The sequence below is a fragment of the Thunnus maccoyii genome, chromosome 24, assembly GCF_910596095.1.
Source record: "Thunnus maccoyii chromosome 24, fThuMac1.1, whole genome shotgun sequence".
Lineage (NCBI taxonomy): Eukaryota > Metazoa > Chordata > Actinopteri > Scombriformes > Scombridae > Thunnus > Thunnus maccoyii.
In genome coordinates, this window is record NC_056556.1 from 16,772,926 (window position 1) to 16,783,408 (window position 10,483).

The 10,483-nt window shown below is 41.4% G+C and overlaps 1 long non-coding RNA gene across 1 annotated transcript; it reads left to right on the forward strand.

The window, feature by feature from the left end:
- The first annotated feature begins 6,184 nt into the window (after nucleotides 1–6,184).
- On the forward strand, nucleotides 6,185–10,013 carry LOC121891667. The gene is made up of 3 exons (XR_006094115.1): nucleotides 6,185–6,262; nucleotides 7,453–7,699; nucleotides 9,765–10,013. It is a non-coding gene; the product is annotated as an uncharacterized LOC121891667 (long non-coding RNA).
- Nucleotides 10,014–10,483: the final 470 nt, after the last annotated feature.

The following is a 10,483-nucleotide window of genomic DNA, read 5'->3' on the forward strand; positions in this document are numbered from 1 at the left end:
ATAAGCTCCCCTGAGCACACTGTAAATAGATTGTCTGCTCAAGTCCAATGCCATTGAAGCCCTGCTGTCCCCAGCAAACACACACACTCACACACAGGCTTTATGTTCGCTTCAATGCCATCTTTACCTCATCTCACACATTGACCTCTCTCAAAGAGACCCCTAGAACCTACCCCACAATGAACTGTTACTTGAAATGCTTAACTTGGTTTTAACAAAGAATTATTTCAGATTCAAGGAGCTACCTCCTACAGACTAGGGGGGGCTGCTGTGTGGCTGCTCCAGCATATGCATCCCTGGTGGTGGCACACTGAGAGGAGGAGGTTATCTTTAACACAGACACAAATCCATTCAGAACAAAGGTAAAACTGTGGAAAAGGTTTTTTAGATGATGTCTCACTCAAATGTTTCATTCATATGCGATTTAACCTCAATCTACAGGAAGCCCATGGAATAAAAAATACCCTCCTCCACCATAACATCAACCACCCAAAACCACTTGAAACAAAACATACCTAAGGGACAGCTCTTACGACTGAGGAGAAATTGCTCACGACTGGATCAATTTAAATGCAAGGCAGATGAGATGAAATCAAGATTCAGATGAAATTACCGTCCATCTATAATAGATAAAGCCTACAACCATGCTTCAACATCCTTAAAATCTTGCTTAATTCTAAAGTCAAACCTGAAAAACTGAACAGAATAACCTTCACAACTGAATTCAATCAATGTCTCCAAAAAACTCAAAATCATCAAACACTGGCACATCCTAAGTGCAGAACCATCACTTTGTCCCCTTCTTCTCCCTGCTCATTCCAATGAGCACCAACAATCAGAGACAACCTTGTGCATACTTTTCAACCCACCAAACCTAATCACACTTGGCTTCTCTTAAAAGGAAACTTCAGATGCGGAAACTTCAGTCATTGTAATAATTTCACCGATGTCAAGTTTTTCACCTCTCCACACACTGGTAAGAAGTTTCCTATTAAACAATTCATACATTGCAACATCAGTCATCTATATGCCTACATGCCCCTGTGCTGTGGACAAGCATATGTTGGACAAAGAGAGCACTCAAACACTGAATCTCAGAATATAAAACAGCCATTTGCACAGGGAACATAGTCTATGCCACAGCCAAACACTATCATGAAGCCAAACATAGCTCTCCAGCCACTCTGCACTTTATTGGACTTGAACATGTAACTCCTCCAGCCAGAAGGGGCAATCTGCCAAAACTACTCTCTCAAAGAGACATGTACTGGATCTCAGCATTCAACACAATGACTCCTGCTGGACTAAATGATGATTTTAGTTTCAGATGCTTCCTCTGAGCAAGTTTCAAAATATAAAAACATAGAATATATATCACAGAACCTGTAACCTCAGTTAGAACTTTAAATTGCATGGTATCACCTGTTTTTAGTCATATTGTCAAGAAGAGATGTATACGGGACCTTAGGAAGTTAATTACCATGTTGCCCTTTTAAGCAAATCACCTGCCAACTCCTACATAAAAATGACTTCCTTTTTCCTCCATGTTCAGATGAAGGCAAGAAGAAGAAGAAGAATAAATCAATGATATTGAGATTAGTCAGGTTTGTCCTGAAGATCTGTGCATGTGCTACCTTGTTACCTTTGAGTATTCAATGTTGAGCCAGAATCTATTTGTACATTTTCCTTTTCTTTAATGAATTAGTTATGTTAAGACCTTGGCATAGCTAAATGTTGTAGCACTCCTGTTGTGTTGAGTTATTTCCTTTATTCTCTTACCGGAGCGTTTCAGTGCTTTGCTCAAGCCCTTGATATTTTCACCACTCATATAACTTTGCATGTGGTCGAGTAGAATCTATTAATCCAGTATTGATCTCTGCTTTGCCATCCTTTTCATGGTTACACTCTCCACCTTCCCTATCTCTCCCATCTCTCCATCCCTCCTTCTTTCTGCACCAACAATAGCCGAGATCTTTTTAGCATGCATATGAAGAGAGGAGGGGGAAGAAAACGAAAGCACTCCAAGTCAAGGTCCATCCATGTAGTTATTGTATGAGATGGTTCCTGTCAAAGATGACAGTTTGAAACACTTGACCCACAAAAATGAATTCTTGGCCAGGGCCAAGTGACAGCCCAAAGTAATTCATTCTTTTGAAATGTTGAGGGAGATGGAGAGAGAAGTGAGGAGAAAGGGAGTGACATGGAGAGCGATAGAGCAAGACAGAGAGATGGGGAGCGACGGAGAGAGACAGAGAGAAACAAAGAGAGAAAGAGAAAGTGGCGAGAGCAAAAAAAAAAAAAAAAAACAGGAGGGAGGAATGAGATAAATAAATTAAAAGAAATCAAGGCGTCGCATTAATCGAGTTCCAAGGTGGAAAATGTGATTGTGTTTACGATAAGTGATTTGCTAATGATGATTTTGATTGTATTCTTCTGTACACAAACCTCCCAACATATGTTGCTGTTATTGCAAGCTGCCACCCGGGCTAATTTGTCTTAATTACACTGAGTGTGTTTGCTGCCTACTACCGCCGTCCACTGAGAGAGACAGACACGTTAGATAGAGTGGAGGGCGGGGAGCGCAACATCTGTCTGTTGAAGAGTCAGAGCACACACACACAAACACACACACACACACACACACATACGCGCCTTACAAACACACACATCCATAATTGCAGAAACACATGCTCGCAAAAACACACACAAATATGAACACGTACGCTCACACAGGCATATACGGTAAAATACAAACACACATGCACCTCTCTAATAAAACCTTGGTCTGGCCACCTCACCACCATCCCTTAGCCCTTACCTCCCATGTCCTGCTAATGGCGGCCACCACAGAGGTGACTGTGTGCAAATAGGGCCGTAGCGCCGATGGCCATCCATCACAAGGCCCCGGAGCAACATTACACCACTCTAATGGCCCACTCTGGCCTTCCTTATGATATTAATCCACCGCCTCACAGCACTGATTTCATTTGTAAAGTGGTGGGGGGGGACAAACTGTTCGTTTTTTTTTTTTCCCACAGGGTGATAACGGACTTAGTCGGCGCGATGCAGACGCACAAAAACACATAAACACCGAGCAAACTTGCACACCCTGTACACGTGCCCTGCCGCTCACCTTGGTCTTCAGCATGCACAGGTACACACGTACATACATATACAGGAACATAAAAAATAGATCAGCAGATGCCCACACTCTGCTTGACTTTCTCCGCAGTCTTGTTCCTACAGAATCTCATCCTGCCATAACAGGGAGTCTAATTATATAAAGTAACTCCAACGTGCTGCATACGTCTCAGACTATCTCAGCAAGGTAGGAAAGAAAAGTATCAGCATGTGAGAGTTTTCTTTTGCAGGAAAGCAACAATTAAATAGTTCAGCGTACCGTAGAGACTGCAGGTTATATGAATCCTCACAGTTTTTCCCTTTGAACATCTCAGAGATGTTTGCTGGTAAATTCAAACTCATGCAGCCGCTTGCTTGGAGGACACTGTAACCTGTGCTTGACGCTTTACATTTCAGCTGTTTCGTTAACTCTGCTGGCTATGCCGCTGCAGTGAAATGTCAGAGGATTTGACACAAGTGATCCTCTTGTCTGTCTGTACTGTACATTTATCACACAAGCAACAAAGTCAGCATAAGCAGCGTTTCTAAAACACAGCAGCCAGAGATATTGACTCTCGCGGTCAAGTTTTCATGTTTCATCCAGCAGCTCCTTTGATGACAAAGTGCAGTTTTTTTTACTCACTTGTCAGTTATCTTTCACCAGAGCATTAGCTATGGTTTTTGTTGTACCTTACAGAGCCTGAAATTCACTGTAAATAAAAAGCTATCAGTAAATATGGAAACAGCAAAGATATTATATGCAAAAGTTATTTTTTTAAATAATAATCAAACCACTGGGGTATGGAGTTTGAAAGAAATGGATGTTTACAGGGCAGGGAGGGTCTAACAAAAGAATGAGTTGCATTATGGGAATTGTAGGATCCTTGACAACAATACTAAGTTGCTGGAGTGTCCCTTTAACAATATTTTAATTAAAAAAAAATGGCTATTCTATAATGGCTTCAAATAACAGAATTGTCTGCATCTACTTTTATAAAAATTACATGTGACTGCACTTTGGCCTGATTAGGTGTGGCTTGTCCTCATTGTCTTGCAGGTAATTGGCAGGCAGAGCTGTCAACTTAGTGCACCTGGGAGCACCTGGGCTGACTGCTCCTCAGAGTCTATAAAAGCTGCCACCTCAGTCACCTTCAAATGTTTTTTCCATACTCTGCATTTAGCTTCTTTACTATTTTTGCTCATACTTCCGGTCACTTCGATCACTTTAGTGAGCTCATCATCCTGACTCATTTTACATATGTTTTCATTTTATGTCTGGTAGATAAGTAAATATGCCAAAGCTTGGTTATTCCTCATCATTCCTGCAATACATGAACAATGCTGCATATATGGCTGTAGCCTCATTTCATTAGTATTATATCATGTGCATATTTACAAGGCTCTTGTTTTAAAACATTTCAGTTCAAAACATGAAAAAGTCACTTGAAGTTGTGGCATTAGCGTTAAACGCTAGCTAGCTATAGCTGATTAAATCTAATTTCAACCGACGGTCTTTGACTTAAGACGATAAGCTGCTTTTGTCTACTTCTGTCTGAAATAAAGATGTTACCAAAATGACTAAGAACTTCAGTAGTTAATCTGCCACTGAGATGGTTGTTAACTGCCTGTGTGCAGTGTGACAGGCATAGACCTAGTGAATGGTCAGCTATGTAAACTGGCTCCATGGAGTTTATATCTCTTTGTCTTTTGTGTTTTTGGTGACATATGAAAAATCAAATGCCTGTCCCCAAGGCTTGTATGAGGTTTTTGAGCTCTGACGTAAATATGTAAGACTATATATACATATATGCACTAAAGGGTGTTAAAAAAAATGGCTGGTGGGTAGAGGTTAGAGTACACAGAAAATCAGAGCTCAGTCTCTTAGCGCTTCACACATCAGTGCATATTGAAAGCAGTTACTAAGCTTGCAGGCAGCGGGGGGGGGAGGCGGGGGGGGAGTCTGGTGACCTGGGGAGCAGATGGTGGGCTGAGAGGAAGGTGTGCTGGCCGGACGTCAGAGCCTAAGACGTTCTTTGTTGCTTTTTTAAATTTTCTAAACAGACCAATGCTGGCACAGCCACGGCGTACACACACACACACACACATAGATACACACACATGTAGACCGTATGAATGTCAAAAGCTAAAAGTGTCAACTAAAAGGACACAGAGAAGCAAGCCTTCACGTTTCCCTCAAATATCATCGTACATTTTGTAAAGGGAACATTTTATGATTCAACCCTGACACACATGAACCCAGATATTGTCTACTCTTCGTGTGTGTCTCTCCCCTAAAGCAAACACACACACACACACACACACACACACACACACATTCAAGCTAACCCCTCCTGAAACCTGAATGCTTTTAAAACCACGACGACAACCCGGCAGAATGCGGCACGCTTCGTTTTTTTATCAAACATTAAATACACCACTACGCTATACTACCAGCTATCCATTCCTGCTCTTCCCCGTATTGTGTTAAATTATAAAAAAGGCAATCTGTCCTATGTAAAAATTTCATTGCTTGCTGCGGATGAACAGAGCAGTTGCAGACAAGCGGAGGAGTGGAAATGAGGAGAGCAGAGGAGCGGTGATGTCTGGCGCTGAACGTGTTGAGCCAGAGGTCAGCCCAACTCTGGCGAAACCCAGAAACAGTAACACACAAACACTCACACGGATGTGCGCGCATACACAGACATATATTCACATTGTGTGCTTGTAAATTGTTCTATTCACTTACTGAAAAACACTGAAATTTGAATAACCCCCGGTCATAAAAACAAACTTTGTGAATACTGAAAGATTTTGATGCCTTTATTAAGGATTGACTATGCTTTGAGTTCATCTGAATCAGCTGGCATGATGTCCATGAAACTTCTAATATGTTGTGAATACTAATGGCTCAGTGGGCAGTGTGTGATAAGTGATGAAACGTCTTTGAATGCTGCGCTGTCCTTGGCTGACTGGTGGGTGCTGTTTCATTATGGATATGCACTGTACTTTGAAAATTAGCAAAACCTGACAGGTATGAACAGCCTCAAAAGCTGCGTCTTTAAGCACTCCTCTGTGTTCTTTGAAGCCCTTGAACTTAAAAACGGAGCGGATTGAAGACGCACAAGAGACTGAAGTGATACTGGTGAGCAAAGAAAATTAATATAAAAGTAAAACACTTAAAATACAAAACTCTGTTGCCAGAGGTAAAATAGCTGTCAGGGACGGCCTTCTAGCCTAATGACAGACTGGGCTCATCATGAGAGAGAGAGAGAAAGACAAACACAGGTGGAGGCACACAATATTTCTATAGATATGCTGTAATGAAAGGATGAAAGAAAGAAGGGAATCAATACAGATGGAACAAGTGAAGGAGTCGGCACTTTACTGGAACATGCAAGATGAAAGACATACTACAACCATACCAAAGACGGCAGTGACAAGTGGGGGAAGGGAGGAGGAGGAGGGGATAAAAACCAGAGATTAAGTAGAAATAGTGAAGGAAATTAAAAGTTAGTCTTTACTATTGAAATCAGAGAAACCCTCTGCAGAGAGGCCATAAGGGCAAACCAAATATTCCTTGACTTAACGTCTAATTCTGAATCTGAATATTAGCCAGTGAGGTTTTAAATGTAAATATGCCATTATGCTGTCATTACAGTGTTCACATTCGCAGGCCCACAGGTCAGCCCAACCACTGTTAATTTTGCTGGCAAAAGCTTTTTTTTTTTTTTCCTCCGCTCTTGAAATGTTAATAACTTTCTATTAGTTAATGTAGCGTGACTAAAATTCCGATTAGATATAATTCATTTTAATATCTGTGACTGGCTGGCCTGATCATTTTCCGCCGCGTTCTCCCAGCCGCATTACACGATTCTAAATTGGACTCATTTACATTGGCTGGTTAAATCAAGGCCTTCTCTTGCAATTTAGCTGTCATCAAATCAATTTTGTAATTTTCTTTGCTCTTTGAGGTACAACTGTTCCGAATTGAATAATACCAGCCATCACATTTAATTAGCCGTTATAGCATGTGTCAGGACAGGAGCGAACGCCGCAACATCTCAAATGCAACAAGACAGCATTGGCAGCCACAACTTCATCATAGCACATTAGATACGATATTGCGTTAGACAAGCATTATTTTCCCTTCATTTAGGTTTTACCAGGAAACTTCTGTCTAATTATGTGCCACTTATTACCTTTTCTTGGTTAGGTTGAGTGTTTTTCAAAAGTGAAGTCCTTAGATTTCAGTGGAAACACAATGGCTATTTGCACAGTTGAACTTTGACCTTCAGCGATTCAGTTTTGACTATTTTTTTATCCATCTCGAAGCTGAAACTTGCGACATCTCGTCTTCTCTGGTGCCACCATACGCTGGCAAAAACAACAACAACACCATTGCACATTGGGCGTGCAGGGAGTTCCGGTGCGACCACTGTGGGTTAGCCAGGCACTGGAGTGGAGCTCCCATGTGGCTTTTCTCAGTGGTGACTGAACCATAAGAACAGAGGGACAGAGGGCTGCACACCACAGGGACTCTGGGATAGCTCAACCTTCTCTGGGAGGACCGATGCCTTGGGTAAGTGGTGGTGTCGCTCCAGATCAGAGGACAGCGAGGCTCTTGAGGGGAGGCGGAGCAGGGTGGGGTGGCAGGAGTTGGAGGGGGAGATGAGGGTCGGCTGAGGCAGTAAGGACTGGGGATATGAGGGCAGATCACACTGGGAATACCAGTGAATAGGTTGGTTTTTCTTTGACTGGAGCCCGTATTGTAACTCTTGGCTCAGGCAGGCGGATAACAGTGTTGTCACAGATTGATATTCAGGAGTTTTTTTGTTACAGCATTATGCATGTTTGAGCGACACAATAATAATTGAATGTTGTGCTGACCTGTTAAGCCTCTGATGTAGGATTTAGTTTTCAAATGTCATATCAGATATTTCCCTTCTTACTACAACACCAGCATTTGTAAAGCTGCCAGAGATGAACCAAATAATGGAACCACAAGCCAATATTTGAATGTCAGTACCTTCTAAGGAGCAGGGACACTTTATGGGACCAGGGTCATAGCTACCATTGAGGACATCACATACAATTAAAACTTGAACATATTATAAAGATAAGATATTTTAAATGCTGCTCTCAGTATTTTTAGTCTCAATATATTTAAAGGGGCACTCAACAGGCACCGGTTTTACACATTAAGCTAAGTTATTTGTAGCAAGTAGTATTCAATGAAAGACACAAGTGAGTTGCATTATGGGATATGTAGGATCCAGCATTTTTTACCAGTCAGATACTCAAAAGTCAGGATATTCAATTTTGGCTTTTTAAAAAAAAAAAAAAAAAAAAAAAATTTAATCAAATTTGAGTCACCCAACTTAATAAGAGTGCAGTGCTAAACGGCCCTTTTTAAATGTGACTTTTAGACCAGCAAAGACAAATGAAGATGGAGCATAGCAGTCGTATAAAGAAGCACCTTGACTGATGGTAATGCACTTGTGTCCCCTGCAGTCTATTGAACCAACGCAAGACGGAACAAGAAAGAGAAGAACACATTACTTGGCTAACAGCAACTATAAGTTACGTAACTCAACTTTACAAATACTTCAATTACTTAAACATACGTTGCCTTGTTGGCACTTGTGGCTGGAGCTAAACCCAGATGACATTCTCCTGTCCTGCTGAGGGGGAGTGATCATCCGGTACGGATGTGATTTCTTGGATACTGGGCTGCTAAACAAGTCCATGTTCTAGATTGGATGAATTTCTGCTTTAAATCAGCATTTACTAAGAAGATTTCTCCACATAACTCAGTTAACCTGCTTCTTGGAACAAGCCCATGACATATATTTTGAATTATAATTGAATGAGAAACATATAAAATGTCCTTTTTTCCATCTGTAGCTCTCAAACTCTTCGGTTTTTGACTGTGACTGTAGGCCAGGTTGAGAATTTCAATACCTTGCATTAAACATAGTTTGACTCGCCTGTATAACTGACTTTGTAATTATGATTCAGTTACTTCAAAGCTCAGGTCCTATTTCAAGTGGTGTTCCAGTTATTTTGACCATCTCTGTCAGCTTTTTCAATAGTATGCACCTTGGCTCAATGAAGCACTTGAGGGATTTGCTATCTAAATCTCCCTTCACTGAGATACATATCAAAGCCACAAATGTCAAAGGAGATAGCAACATTGCAGCGGTGGTAATCCACTGGCTGTTGTAGTCTTACGCAAGTGCATCTGTGGGTTTTAGCTCTGTGAATATGTTCACATCTCTCATCTGAAGACGTAAGATGAGGTCAATATTGAATCAGGTGAAATAATAAGGGAGCAGAGACGTGAAGGTATATCTGTGACTGTTCTGCACACACTCTTTCAAGTTTGAATGTGACAATTTAAAACGAACCAGTCGTGTGTACAGTATGTGTGTGGTGGTAAAAAGGGTTGGGGGTGGGATATGTATGTATATATGTATGTACAATAGAGAATAAATGAAGCCCAACCCCCCTTTTGACAACGTTTTCCAGCTCATAAAATGATGAACAAACCCCCTTTTTAATCAGGAACATAGGCAGCTGATAGAACTAAAGTCCGAATCCCTTCATCTTTTCTCTTTTTCCCCCCTTCTCTCTCTTCCCGTCAGCGTTGCATAGAGAGCGGCTGATGTTTTAATCATGGCCCCGGGGCTCATTGTGATGTGCAGCCACCTCTGGGGTCTCTAATTGTCTCAGGCCAGGCTGGCTCTGCTGATCACCCTGCGTCTGGAATGGCTAATGACTCACAGTGAGATAAAGAGACAGAGATGCTTCACATATAGAGCTCTATCTGTTTTGTGTGTGTGTGTGTGTGTGCATGCTGAGGTGAGCGGCAGAGGTGTGTGTCTGTCTTTTTGGAGTGTGTCTGTGTGTTTGTGTGTGTGTGTGTGTGTGTGTGTGTGTGAGCACAATGATTCACTATGCCTATGTATGTAAGCACATAATGGAACATAGAATTAATTGCACACAGGGCTTCATTACGGCCACTCTGAAATCAAGGCCAACTCATCTCCAGTCCTGGTTCTCACGACAAAACTCCCTGCAGCCAACTCAGTAACAGTAACTTATATACACTTCAGGTTGGCTTGATGTTCTGTACAGTGAATAGAAACCTGCTACCACACAGTATGGACTATTTTCCTCCTTTTCTCAATCCTGCAGGAACTAAATGTTCACATAGGATTTGAGCACATATAGAAGATTACATGTTTCAATTAATTTGACAAGAGAAAAATAGCACTTAGTTAATGGATGAGCAAGAATATTAATCATCATTTGGAACACTAGAAATGTTTCATGAATTAGCTTTTTAAGGACACACAGTTAG